Source organism: Nycticebus coucang, chromosome 12, assembly GCF_027406575.1.
Source record: "Nycticebus coucang isolate mNycCou1 chromosome 12, mNycCou1.pri, whole genome shotgun sequence".
NCBI classification, from domain to species: Eukaryota; Metazoa; Chordata; class Mammalia; order Primates; family Lorisidae; genus Nycticebus; species Nycticebus coucang.
This window is the reverse complement of record NC_069791.1, coordinates 26,322,016-26,335,995: the sequence shown is the minus strand read 5'-3', so window position 1 is coordinate 26,335,995 and position 13,980 is coordinate 26,322,016. Positions and strand designations below refer to the sequence as shown.

General features: G+C 40.2%; 1 pseudogene; it reads right to left on the bottom strand.

Moving 5' to 3' along the window:
- Positions 1–12,569: 12,569 nt before the first annotated feature.
- Positions 12,570–12,913, bottom strand: LOC128561902 (calmodulin-alpha-like; annotated as a pseudogene).
- Positions 12,914–13,980: the final 1,067 nt, after the last annotated feature.

Here is a 13,980-nt window from a genome sequence, read left to right as displayed (position 1 = left end):
GGGGGGTCTGGGTGGGAATAGCCCTCTGCCGCTGGACTGGGAAGAGGGAGGGGGACAGCAGCATCTTTGGGGACAGGACCCGACACTGCACCTGCCCCAGGGTCACCACATCTAAGACCAAAGGTATCAGGACTTGAGGGAGGGGTGGGCCTGGGGGGTGGGGGGGCACGACACTTTCCAGAGTGGCCCCAACAGAGACTGATCTCAAGCCATGGAGAACATGCTGAGGGTCCCGTCGCCCCCATCGCTACTGTCAGGGAGGAAACCCCCTTTTGTTCATCATTTTCTCCACCTTTCCTACCTCCAGGCCTAGATTCTCTGTCCCGCATGCAGGACCATGTCCAGCAGGGTGGGGCGCCCCTCCCAGCTCCCGCTTTAACCCGGCGCGGAAGTCCCTACGTCCCTGACGGTGGCTGCGCTGCCACGAGGGGGCGACGGAGAGTAGGGCATCGGCGGTCCAATCATCTTGGCACAAAGCTCCCGCTGGGAGGGCACTTGACACCTCCAAGGCCTGAGCTGGGAGCTGGCGCCTCCTGCTAGGCTAGCTAGCTTTTTAACACACTTAGAGCCACATGCCACCCTCACCCTCCCTGCTATAACAGAAAACCCTAGTGCACTTCTGTTTCCCCCACTTTTACCTCAATTTAGTTTTTTGTTTGTTTTGCTTTTGCATGTTGACAGCAAAATGGTAATAATTCTGGTAGACAAGGCTTCTAGACGCCAATCAGATTTACAGAATTGTAAATCCAGGATCAAGAGACCCTGGAAAAGTTATGTCCATTCTCTGTGCCTCATTCGTTTCATATGTACAAGATGGAAGATCGCAGTACCAACCTCATACGCCTATTACGAAGATTTGGGTATATAGCAAAGACAAATGGCCTGGCAGTGTGCACTCAGATCACAATTCTCCTCCCCATACAACTCTAATGCATTACAATCGAAAGAGCTTTAAAAATACGGCTTTCTATTGTACTACCAAATTGTCTATTAGGGATGGATGAGAAACGTCTATTAGCAAACAGACTTGAAGGCTGAGCAACCTGGGTTGTGACTGTACCTTTATTACTTTGTAAAAGGAGATTAACAGTCATTAAGATGAACTAAATGAGCTAAGGTTTGTAATTAATTTAGAATATTTACTATTAAATGTATAAGCATTTATAAAATGTAGAATTTACCTTATATTCATGTAATTTTTGTAACTCAAATTCTATGCAAATTCCTCAGAAACTCCGCCTCCTTCCCAGCAGCACTTCCTGCGACATTTGCGATGAGCTCTAAACATTTTCATATTGGCTTCTTTCAACAAGAAATTACAAATTAAATATGACGGCTACTCAAGTTTTCAATGACAGAAAGTAATAATTTGGGGGGAAAACTGAATACAAAATGATACTAGTTGAAGTCTAAGATGTTATTGATGATGTCAATTATTTTTTCAGGTGTTATCTATAAAATTTACATTTTATAGCCTTAAGGAATCTATTTAATATTCAGTGGATGCCTCCTGAGCCTCATATTCACATTCTGTAAGGAAGAATATCTTTTTTCCCTTGCTCAAATTTATTTCAGTACATTAGGGTTTTACATTTATTATGAAATATTTCAGGCAAATAAAAATATGAAAAATAAAGAATATCTGGACCCAATTCCCAACTTAAGAAAGGAAGTGTTAACATGAGGTCCCTAGTCTTCCTCAGTGGCTTCTTACCACTCACTCCTGTCATCAGCAGGAAAGTATCACTTTGAATTTCTTGTTTAATAATCAAGCATTTATTTTTTGCTATGCATATGTGTGTCTCCTGCTATGGTCTGTATGACTGATTCCTCCCACCCCTATTTATGCATTGAAATCTTAACCTCCAAGATGGAATATTAATCCCCAGATTTTAGGAGGTGAGACTTTTGGGAGGTCGTGTTAGCAGAGCTCTCATGAACGAGATTTAGACACAGAATCCATTGACACCTTGATCTTAGACTTCCAGACTCCAAAACTGTGAGAATTAATTTCTGTTGTTTATAAGCCACCTAATTGATGGTATTTAATTATAGCAAGAGAAAAAGACTCTTGAAACACATATTTTGTTTGTTTTGCATATTTTTAAACTTCATATAATAGAATAATTCCTTTTCTACTCTTCGCTGACTTGCTTTTCCTTCCTGAAAATTATATTTTTGAGACTCACCTTGTTGATAAGTGTATCTGTAGTTTATTCCCTTTGACCGCTGTATATAGAACTCTAACAAATGAATGTATGACATCTTGTTTATCCATTCTTCTACTGATAGACGTTGCCCCGTATTTTGTATTATTAAAAAAATAAAAAGCCTGCTGGGCGGCGCCTGTGGCTCAAAGGAGTAGGGTGCCGGCCCCATACACCAGAGGTGGCAGGTTCAAACCCAGCCCCGGCCAAAAAACTGCAAAAAAAAGCGCCTGCTGCTATGAGCATCTTTGTGCTTGTTTTGTTGGACACATTCTATCTGCGAAAATTTGCAAAAGTATTTCCGTAAGAGTAGCATTGATGATTATAAAATATGTTCATATTTTCTGAAGTAGGAGATTGTTACCCAAATGGAGATTTTATTTTAGTCATTCAAAAAATGTTAAATGACCACCCACTACATGCCAGGCATCCTGCTAGGAATGGGGACAGAACAGCAAACACAACAGGCCTGGACGCTGTCCTCAGGGTTGGTTCTTATATGACTGCTGGATATTAGAGAGAGACTCATGCATTGGGGAAAGTTTTCTGGTAGTGATGTCCAAAGAATTATTTAAGTATGAAATTTTATGATTCCATAAAATCAGACATGATTCTATTAACCAAAATGGGTTTTTTTGTTTTGTTTTGTTTTTGAGACAGAGTCTTAAGCTGTCACCCTTGGTAGAGTGCTGGCATCACAGCTCACAGCAACCTCCAAGTCTTTGGCTTAAGCAATTCTCTTGCCTCAGCCTCCCAAGCAGCTGAGACTACAGGTGCCCACTACAACACCCAGCTATTTTTTTTGTTGCAGTTGTCATTGTTGTTTTAGCTGGCCTAGCCCAGGTTCAAACCCACCAGCCTCAGTGTATGTGGCCAGCACTCTACCCACTGAGCTATGAGCAATGCTACCAAAATGATTTTAAAACAAAAATATTTTTTCCTTCCTTCAGAAGCACTTAATTATTTAAAATGTAACCATACAATTTGGCAATAATACAGAACTTAATGAGATAAAGTAATCAAGGATATTATCATTAAGCTCTTACTCTCCAGGAAGAAAAGACTACACAACTCAGACAGAAAGACTATGCAATAGGGAGTAAGCAAATAATTGATCCAAGAATAACAGCCCTCATTGAAAGATAAGTATTAATAATAATAATTTGAACAGAAGGGAACGATATGGAATATGCCAAAAGCTATTGAAAGGGAAAAAAAGAATAAAACAAGATTGATTTTTAAAGGAAGAAGGGGGAAGCAGCTGAAAAATACATGCCTAAAAATTATGCCATGAACCAGATGACACTCCAAACAAATATTTGTCCATAAGTCCAGGTGGCTCATGCCTGTAATCCTAGCACTCTGGGAGGCTGAGATGAGTGGATTGCTTGAGTTTATGAGTTTGAGACGAGCTTGAGCAAAAGTGAGACCCTACCTCTACTCAAAAATAGAAAGACTGAGGCAGGAGGATCACTTGAGCCCAAGACTTGGAGGTTTCTGTGAATTATGATGCCAAGGCACTTTACCCAGGCCGTCAGCTTGAGACTCTGTCTCAAAAAAAAAAAAAAGGTAGAATTACTGTGAAATGAGAGGTCAAAGAAATGCTAAAGGAGCTCGAAGGTAGATACAGGGCACAGTTATATCGGGACTCTGCTACTATGTGGAGGCCTAACAGGAAAGGGGGTAACCCTTTTTGTAAGTCTTCAAAACCTTGACTAGGGAAGGAAATAAGCAAGGGCAGTTTGGGTTTTTTTCCCGACCACTTTCTTCCACCTGGGACACCACACATATATTTTTTCAACGTGTCCTATGTGCCAAGCTATGTGCTGTGTACTATGAGTACAAGTGAACAAGCCTAACAACATACTTGACCTATAAGCTTATATACTAGTGGTGGAAACAAATAAACATTTGATAAGAATTACAAAGAGAATAAACAGTGTGATGGGACAGTAACTGCAGAAGGTGAACATGGGGGAGAGGGAAAGCCGGGAAGGTCTCTGTGATTAAGATGAACTGAGACATTAGCTGTGAGAACAGGCCAGCCATCGAAATAACTAAGGAAAATAGCTCCAGCTAAGCCAGATGAAGATGAGCAAACGCTTGCAAGGAAGAAGAGGTCTGACATATTTGAGGAAAAGTGAAGATATCATTGTGGAGTCAAGGGAGAATTTTGTTTTTAATATAGGGATTCTACAGGATGTTTGTGTTTAGCATGGGAATTAATTACTCTACAGGTGATACGGGGACTACTACAAACAAAGAGAAAAGCCTCTAAGAAAGAAACAAAAAACAGGGTTCAGAGCACAAGCATAGGAATATGATTTTATTCAAAATAGGCCCTTCTTGCATCCTTATGAAAACAAAAGCTGAAAAGACCTGTAAAATTGCATGTAGTCTATGAGCTTGGTGTTGAAAATATGAAAGTGTTTACCTCTGATGGCCTCATGTTTCTCTGATCTGGGGAAGGAAGGACCAAGGCAGACACCATGTTTGTGAAGCTTCTATTTCTCCTGAGCAGCAGGGTTGTGGACACAGTGTTTGCCAGCATCCCATCACTAGCAAAGGGGCAAAGAACAGGAAACTCATTTTGCTGGTGCAAATCATAGCAGTTGAATTATGCAACTCTCCTTACAGTGATAGCTTCTTTATCGTGGTGGTGATGATGTGGATCTAGAGCCCATAGCTTCCTAGTCCAAGAAGGGCTACAGAAGGCTAATTCTGTTCATTGCTATTGAACAGGTTGCTTTTTCCAGATCTCTGATGATTCTTCAAGTCATTTGTCATCCTGGAATAAATCTTTCCTGCTTAATTTATCTACAGAGAATTTCTTCTATGGCCAATAGACAGAGGTTGCCAAAAAATGTACATATATTGTGAGCAGTGTTATCTATGTATTACTTTTCCAAGTTGAATTGAGGATATCATTATGGTTCAATTGTGCCTAGACATGTATGCACATCTGTTTCACCTGCAATACATACAGCTTGGGGGAATGATCGATTCTACTTGCAACAATACCTCTTAAAATGTGTATACATTTTTTTGGCAGCCCTGGTATTATTCAGAGTCCAAGATCAGTTATTTACAAGTATGATAAAGTCCGTCAGAAAGTGATAGGATTGGGATGGACAGGAAGAAGGTGCTCAATGGAAGAATGTAAAGAATATGGTGGTTTGTGGATGGCACCAATGAGAGCTTACAGCTGGTCTCAGGATATGACACAAATGTTAAGAGCTATCTTGGTTAAAGGAAGGGTTAGGAAGGGACAATGGTGAAGTAGTAGAACATCAATCCCACCTCCTGGCCCTGAGTCACATAAGTTTGTGAGGGAAAAAAAAACTACCCTCCTTTGAAAGGCATTAGAGAAAGCTCACATAAGGCAAGGGGTCAGAGGAATTTCAGGAAAGGGATGAAGATATCCGAGAGTTTGCTGATAACAAACACTACAGTTTAAGAGGGCATAGTGAAAAAGTTTTAGAAGGAAGAGGAGGAAGGAGAATTTAGTCAGATGAGGGAATACACTGAAATTTAGGGACATGAGAGCCCTAGGGTGAATAATAGATGGTCTGGAGTCTTGGGTTTCTCTAGGTGATCTAGATAGATTGAAGTATGAGGCATGAGAGGGTAAGTCTTGACTAGTCTTTTCATTAAGGAAGAGCAATCAGTTCAAGTTCCTGGCCGTGCAGGTTGTGCTGCTGTGGCCCTGGAGGGAGGCAGCCATCCTTGATCTGACATTTGAGTTTTCCTATCCTAGAGTAATAAATGTATCATCAGTGCTACGTCTTCCATGCTCACTCAAGGAAGCCTAGAATTTTTTAATCCTGTCACAAGCTTAGCATGACAAGCAAACAAATAGAAGACCTCTTTTGGGTGAGAACAAGGAGTTCTGCGTTATCTCCCTCTGGACTATAAATTTCTAGAGAGCAATGTCCACATTCACATACATACTCCTTTCCCGTCTTTACCATCTACTACATCTGGAATAGAATAAATGTCCATTAGTTCTTTGTTGAATAAACGAATGAATAAATGAAAGGGTCATTGAACATGTTAACATAAACCTTCATCTTTGATAATAAAATCAAGTTCATTAGTTTAGAGGAATCTATACTTTTAAATATTCAGATTCCTCCTCACTTTCCAATTTACTTTCTGCTTCAAAGTTAGAGAATTTGAAAATATGATAAAAACTTACAAGCCTTTAAATAACAGAAAGAAAGAGAGTGGCAGTGTTCTAAAATAGGCATCTATTATGCTAAAATCTAAACACCTAACTTCTTACTGAGCTTTAGATTCCAGGGAGAACTCATCTGAGTGTTTTGCCTTATGAGAAAGGATCCCATGTCTTGGATACTTCCTTTATCTGTGTAGAATATTATGTTATGACTGTGTTAGCAGTCATGAATTTCGAATTCCAAAAAATTGGAATTTTTCCAAGACACAGGATGTCATTGTACCTAATTGCTGTCAAGTAATGATAAATAACATATTTCCTTTCTAATTAAAGTTCATCTCTCAATTTTGAAAAGCATAAAAGTTTGACCTGGAAGGACTTTTACAGAGAATGTGAATTACAAACACACACATCTTATAATTACTTCCCATGACACACCACTGAACCTCTGAGGGCCTCATGCTCTTGACTTTCTACTCCAGTCTTTCTATGTTTAAGTTGAAGTTCCCAGCGACTATGATGCTGCTGCTTATCTCTCTGCTTAGATGTAGTAGAATTTGTTTTATGAATCTGGACTATCCTATTTTAGGTATATACATATTTAGGATTGCTATATCTTCTTGCTGAATTTTTCCCTTTTATCATTGTACAATGACTGTATTTTTTTTTTTTAATAAATGTTGATTTAAAGTCTGTTTTACCTGATATGAGAATGAAAGTGGGCTGGAACTTTATACAACTGGTTCTTGGGTTGTCGAAGAATTGAAAGACACACCACCAATAAACACTGAAACAGATGAGAGTGGGCCAGAATAAATCCCCCACTTAGTGATACATGGTTCCCCATTCAGGGCTAGACAAGGACCCTTGTTTCCTAGGCCTAAGAAAGCAGACTTCTTCTTCTCGAAACTGCACTCTCTGGATACAAGCAAGACAGGACAATAGCAGTTTTGCCCGTATTTCATGTAAGCTGGGCCTCTTCTGGAGTAGACTTCCTCCTGTCTTGCCCAGAGCTGAAGGAACTGCAATCATTTGTTAATACACTCATTCACTAATCCACATTGAAGAGGTGTCTTCTGTCTGCTAAGTCCCGACCAAATGTAATTCTCAAGACCTCCCCATTTACAAACAGTACATAACCCCTAAAACAAAAGGTACAAAAGGCCCATGTGGGACTTCCCGCTTGGGTTTCTCCCCTCTGCCAGAGGCTCTGGTGCCTTTCATTCCTTCTGTATTCCTTTCTACCTAATAAATCTTATCTTATCACTGATCTGTGTGGTCTGTGGGTTCATTCTTCAAATCTCTGAGACCAAGGACCTGCTGCAGAAAGAAATTCCCTTCTCACCAAATCTTTATTTTTCATCTTATCTGTTTCTTATGGGTGGTCAGTGTTGGGGTCCCTTCATGGTCGCCACTTATCAGGGCCCAGGACTGGTTGGTCTCCAGCTCCAGCCTACCTAACTGTGTTCCAGATGCAGACCGCTATGCTGTTATCTCACTCAGGAACAATTGCTCTGTGCCTGAGGGCTATTTACTTTAGCAGAGGGGAGAGAGAAAGAAAGAGAGTTTTTGAGAGAGTAAAGCAGTCTTCTTAGAAAGATAGATCTTAGTCTTTAGCAGAGCTTAGTGATCTTCAGCAGAAAGATGCCGTGCTGGCATTCTGCTGGCAGAAGTGACAGAGTGAGCGGGTCCATGATAGAATGCGCATACTCCCGAATGCCTTCTCCTCTCGCTTAATATAAGGCTGATCTCCTGCCTCTCAACACCACAGGTGTAGAGACTGGCAATTCACCAATGCTCTCATCTCAGGAGCTCTCTCATGCTTGTTAGAAGAGCTAAATCCCTCTCCATGCCCTTTACAGCAAAGTGTTCCATTATTGAGTTATACGGGTATTTCTTATAACTCTCACTCCTCCTAGCCATAGGCTATATGGGCTGCTACAGGTCAGTACCAATGCCATCTGACCTATGGTTCCAACCCCTGACTTTAGATATGTCCCTCTCTAGGTTGAAATACCAGTTTTCTCTTCTTGTCTGCTCTATACTTTGTTCTGTTAATTTTTCATTAGAGATGCTTCCTGCTTCTCAGATATCCTCCTTCAAGAATAGCTACTCCTGTTTGCTTTTGGTTTCCATTCTCGTGGAATATTTTTTAAATCACTTTACCTTGACTGTGAGAATCCTTGTGAGTTAGGTATGTTTCTCAGAGACAGCATAGACTTAGGTTGTGTTTTGCATCCATTTGACCAGTGTATGTCTTTTAAGTGGAGCATTAAGATCGTTTATGTTCAATGTTAGTATTGATATGTGAAATACTGTTCCAGGAATCATGTTAAATGATACCTTGGTGTTTTATTTTCCCCCTTGTGCTACTATTTTGTTTCGTTTTGTTTGATTTTTGAAAGGCTACAGAAATGTTTATTGAATACAGTGCCAGGTTTACAAATAAAACTTATTTACAATTTCCATAGAGTTGGCCCCCCATCAGAGAGGTGGTTAAATCTCTAAACAATTTCTCTCAAGATTTACAGAAACATTCAAGTACATTTCCTTTTCAAATACCCATGGTGAAGGGCAACTTTGGTAACAAAAAAACTACCACTATCTTTTCTACAAAAATGTTTAATGAACATTATAATAGATATGGAGAAAGAACACACACTCCAGCCATGCCACTACCTTCTTATTCCAAGCAAGACAGATAGCAAAGTATTTCTGTCTCCTTCAGGACAGCTTTAAGGGATTAAAAAAAATCAGTAACTGCCAGCTGGAGGGGTAGATTAAGACACATTAGTGGAAATCTAGTAACTTCCAAAGGATAAATATATTAAGGATATACAATAAATAACTCAAATGTTTAAAATAATCGAATGAAGAGTAGACTTTGTTCAGGAAGAAATTGCCAGTGTGCTGAGGGGGTAATGGTAAGCTACTCCTCCGACATGACACAGCAGCACAAGGCCTGCTGGACAGCCGTCTGTAACTATACTGTTACACATACAGTCAGACATGTGTTTATCAAGAAAATATAAAAATATGTACAATAGCTCATTTTCAGTGCTTGTAAGTTGCTGAAAGATACCAATGAAAGTGTGCAAAAATGCGTTTGTCAAAAAATCAGAAAAAGCCTTCCCTGGCAACAGTGCATCAGAAGCTCATCTGAAGTATGGAGATCCGTTTGCCTTGCTCAACACCTACCCCAAACAGATGGAGAACAAAACTATGAGAAGGGTTGCTAAGTACTCAGCAGTTTCTTATGGCAAGTCTCAGGTGAAAGCGGGATGCCAGTTAAACTAATTACTTGATATATATATATATATATATAGAGAGAGAGAGAGAGAGTAGTTAGAAGTAGGGGTAGAGTTTATAGGAAGGCGCTAACCATCTTCGAGAGTACTTTCTCCACAGCCACCTATTTCCTCTCACAAAGTCAGGCAGACTGCTAACACTCAAACCTGGGGTGGGTCTCCCCCTAAACACTAGGAGAGAAGGCCACAGTGGGTTCTGCCTCACCTCTGCTCCGAACTGGAACTCAGCATGCCCTGGGAGGTAGAGGTACTGGTTCCCATGTAGGATCCTGGCCATCCAAGAACACTGTTTCAAAGGTACTGTTTTAGGACAGGCTGTGGAACCACTAAAATGGAGTCCACCCAGCTTCTAGAAAGACTTGTGAAAAGGGTAAGATAGAAGGCTGTTTAATAAAACAAATCAAATCACCCTCCCCAACTCCCTTTGAAACTACCAAGAGATCATTGACCACAGGCCTGAGGATGGGTCAAATATCACAATATTTCACTCCCTTATAAGAAACATCCAAGCTATAAACTTACTCAAACCAAGTGCTTTTGGTATTCTCTGTCTCACTAGAAGAGAAATCCCACGGTATCCTTTGATGTTCCTTTCAGATTCAAGAAATTATGAAAGCCAACCCTTCATTCATAGCATCAGTGCTTCTTTACCAACCACCCATCCCAAAGACCAATAGCAGAAGCACATGGACAGTGTCCCCTCTCCACTGCTCTGGCCCATCTGTCTGGCAGAAAATCTAATAAGTAACAAAATGCCAGAAAAACAGGGAGTAGGAGAGGGAGAAGCCAAGGGTCTCTATAAATCATCCCTGAATGCACCCATTTGGCTGCCAAGAGCTTCTTACTGCCTTGCTAGCGGCGTGCCCCTACTCCTTGGCACATTAAAAACCACACAAACACTCAAAACCCAAATCATCTCCTAATAAGATACAACCAGTTAACACCCTGAAAAATGTACATCCAGCCTTCATTTCAAAGAAGAGCCCTGCACTAAATGCAATATGCTCTTAAGTGGGCTTTTTAAACAAATCAATCCCAATATAAAGACCAATATCAGCATGACGTGTTTTGGTTACAGGTCTATAATTAGACACAAAATTCACTCTGGGCTGGAGTTTTACTTTCAAGCCAGAGGCTAGCAAGTTCTACTTGGGGGAAAAAAGCAAAGTCAAGTCAACTTGAAAAAAATAAAGGAAAAAGAAGCTAAAATTAAATATAATTATAAATTAAGTCATGAATCAAAGATGACCAGTAGTGTCCTTTAGGCATGAAGAGACTGGCTTAGAAAAGTGACTACTGCTTCTATCGCACATAGCGAGGAGTGAATTACAGACACACTAAGTCATGTCTCTCCCACAGGTGGTCTCAAGTAGTTACATAAAACAGGTTATCAGCAGCACAATTGAGAAGAACTTCTAAATTCATGCTTGAGAGAAAGTGAGTTTTGTCCTTCATTAAGAGCTCTACTGCCTGAATAGATCATTAAAAGTTACTATGATTCACTTCCTTCCTCCCCCCAGTGAAAATGCAACTAGACCTACTGTCCGTAAATATGATGAAGTAATCGGTTTTAGTCAAGGTCTTAGGCTCAGAGGTTGGTACTGGGATCTTGGGAGGGAAAACCAATGCTGGGCTGAGAGCATTTAGACACATACTGACCTCCCCTCCATCTATCTTTTCCCCATTTAGATCTTAGCTTTACAAAGCATTTAACACCACTTTAAGTTAATGGACTTTAACTGGAATAAAAAAAAAATCTATCATTTACAACTTGGAATGGACATAAATTATAATTTCTTGAACATCAGTGTTGATAGTTGTGCTGAAGTCCATAGCCACAGCCTACTCTGCCAGCTCCAAGTCATGGTTTAGAAGGTTTAAAAACAGTCCAAAGATGCTCGCTTGGTAAAGGTTTCTTATTAAAAATTTGTGTGAATGGTGACAGCCTAACACCCATTTCACTCTAGTACCATGCAGACAATGCTAACCCAACACACCCAGGCATGCCACCAGGGTGTGTCATCATCACCACGGGTTAGAACACAGAGAAGTACAAGATGACCAGCCTACTAGTGGGGCTACATCTCAACAGTTTATCCTTCACTTGTTTTTCTGCACATCACCTTGAGTAAATCAATTCGAAATGTGTTTGTTTTTCAGTAGACCAGCTGTGACAATTTATACTAAACAAATTGAACTAGAACCCATTCAAATAGGTTTTGAATTTTTTTCATTTTTAATACAAACACCTGACTGTGCTCAATCATCAAGCTGCATGCATGAAAAACTGGCCAGCTCAAACCATGCATTAATATTAGCAAATAGAACTTCAAGGAGTCCTTATCATTAAGGTAGTACAAGTATCTATATTGTAAAACTGATGAATATGTAGCTTGATCTTTAGGGGATAGGACTACAACCAAAACATGCAGATTTTGAATGTGGGCAGAAGGTACTTTTGACATTCAATTTTGCTCTATAGAAACAGAATAGGCTCAGCGTCCGTAGCTCAGTGAGTAGAGCACTGGCCACATATACCACAGCTGGTGGGTTCTAGCCGGGCCTGCTAAACAACAATGACAACTGCAACCAAAAAATAAAAACAAATAGCCAGACATTGTGGCTGACGCCTGTAGACCTAGCTACTTGGGAGGCTGAGGCAAGAGAGGCCTAAGCCCAAGAGTTTGAGGTTGCTGTGAGCTGTGACACCACCGCACTCTACCAAGGGCGACATGGTAAGACTCTGTCTAATAAAAAGAAAGAAACAGAATAAATTAATGAATTTTTTTCTTTTTTTGCAGTAAGTTAAGTAGGAGGTTCAATCTGATTCTTCTGGGGGGATAAAGGAGTTGAAAGTAGGTCTTCATTTTGCAGTCATCATCTGTACGAATTCTTAATAGCTGACTTGTCTCCATCAGTATGACATAGTTCTGCTACACAGATGTAACCACTGTCATCCTTATCAAAGACTCGGAATGCCTCACGGATTTCTTCTTCACTATCTGTATCTTTCTTTTTTCTAGCAATTATAGTCAAAACTTCTGGGGAGTCAATGGTGCCATTACCATCAGCATCCACTTCGTTGATCATATCCTGCAATTCAGCTTCTCTTGGGTTCTGACCAAGTTCCTTCATTGTGAAGGTGTGGTGGCCATCTTTATGAATAGGGAGAAAGCTTCCTTGAATACAGCAACCTGTTCTTGAGTCAGCTGATCAGCCATGGTGCCTGCAAAGGGAGGAAGAGCAGAGAGAGAGAGGGTAGCTGCACCAGTGCAAGGGCTGTGACAGCAAGGTCGCCTCCACCACTGCTGCAGCTGCTAAAGCGTGTTGTGCACTGTGCTGCCACCACCTGCGCCACCCTGATCTGTGCTACTGTTTTACGACAGCTTATAGCTCTTTCAAGAGTTTTTACATCAGTAGATATTGATTATTCTGTTCAATATATAGGGTATTTTTGAGCATTTCCTGTAAGTCAAGTCTTTGTGATGACAAATTGCCTTAGTGTTTGGTTGTCTGTGAAAGACATTATTTCACCTTTATTTTATGAAATTCAGTTTTGCTGCATACAAAATTCTTGGCTGGCAGTTATCCTGTTTAAGAAGATTAAAAACGTGATCCCCATTCATATTGCCTTGAAAAGTCTCTGCTGAGAGGCCTGCTGATAATCTGATGGGTTTTCCCCTGTACATAACTTGTTGCTTTTGTTGTACAGCTTGACGGATTTCCTTCCTCATTTGACTGTGGCCAGACTGATGACTTTGTGCCTTAGTGTTGTTTTATTTGCTATGAATCTTCTAGTGTTCACTTACCATTTTGTATCTATCCCAGAGAAGTTTTCCTCTATATTCCTTCAAATAGCTTTTCCATGCTTTCTTTTTTCTTCTTCTCCCTCAGGGTTACCTATAATTCTAACATTAGCTTGCTTTAATTAATCCCTCATTTCTCACAGTGATTGTTCTTTCCTCTTTATCTTTTGCCTTTTATATTTTACTGACTGGGTTAATTTGAAAGCCTTGTCTTAAGCTTTGAAATTCCTTCTTCTGCTTGGTCTACTCTGTTTTTAAACTTTCTTCTGTATTTTGAAATTCCCTAAATGATTCTTTCATTTCTTTTATATCTCTTTTCTGATGTTATATATCTCTTCAGTGAATTTTTCATCCATGTCCTGAATTATTTTTTTTGGCTTCTTTATGTTAGTTCTCTATATTACCCTCAATCCCTTTCATGTTGGGATTGCCACCCATAATCTGAATTTCATCTACATCTGTCAATTTCTTTTTGGACAGCT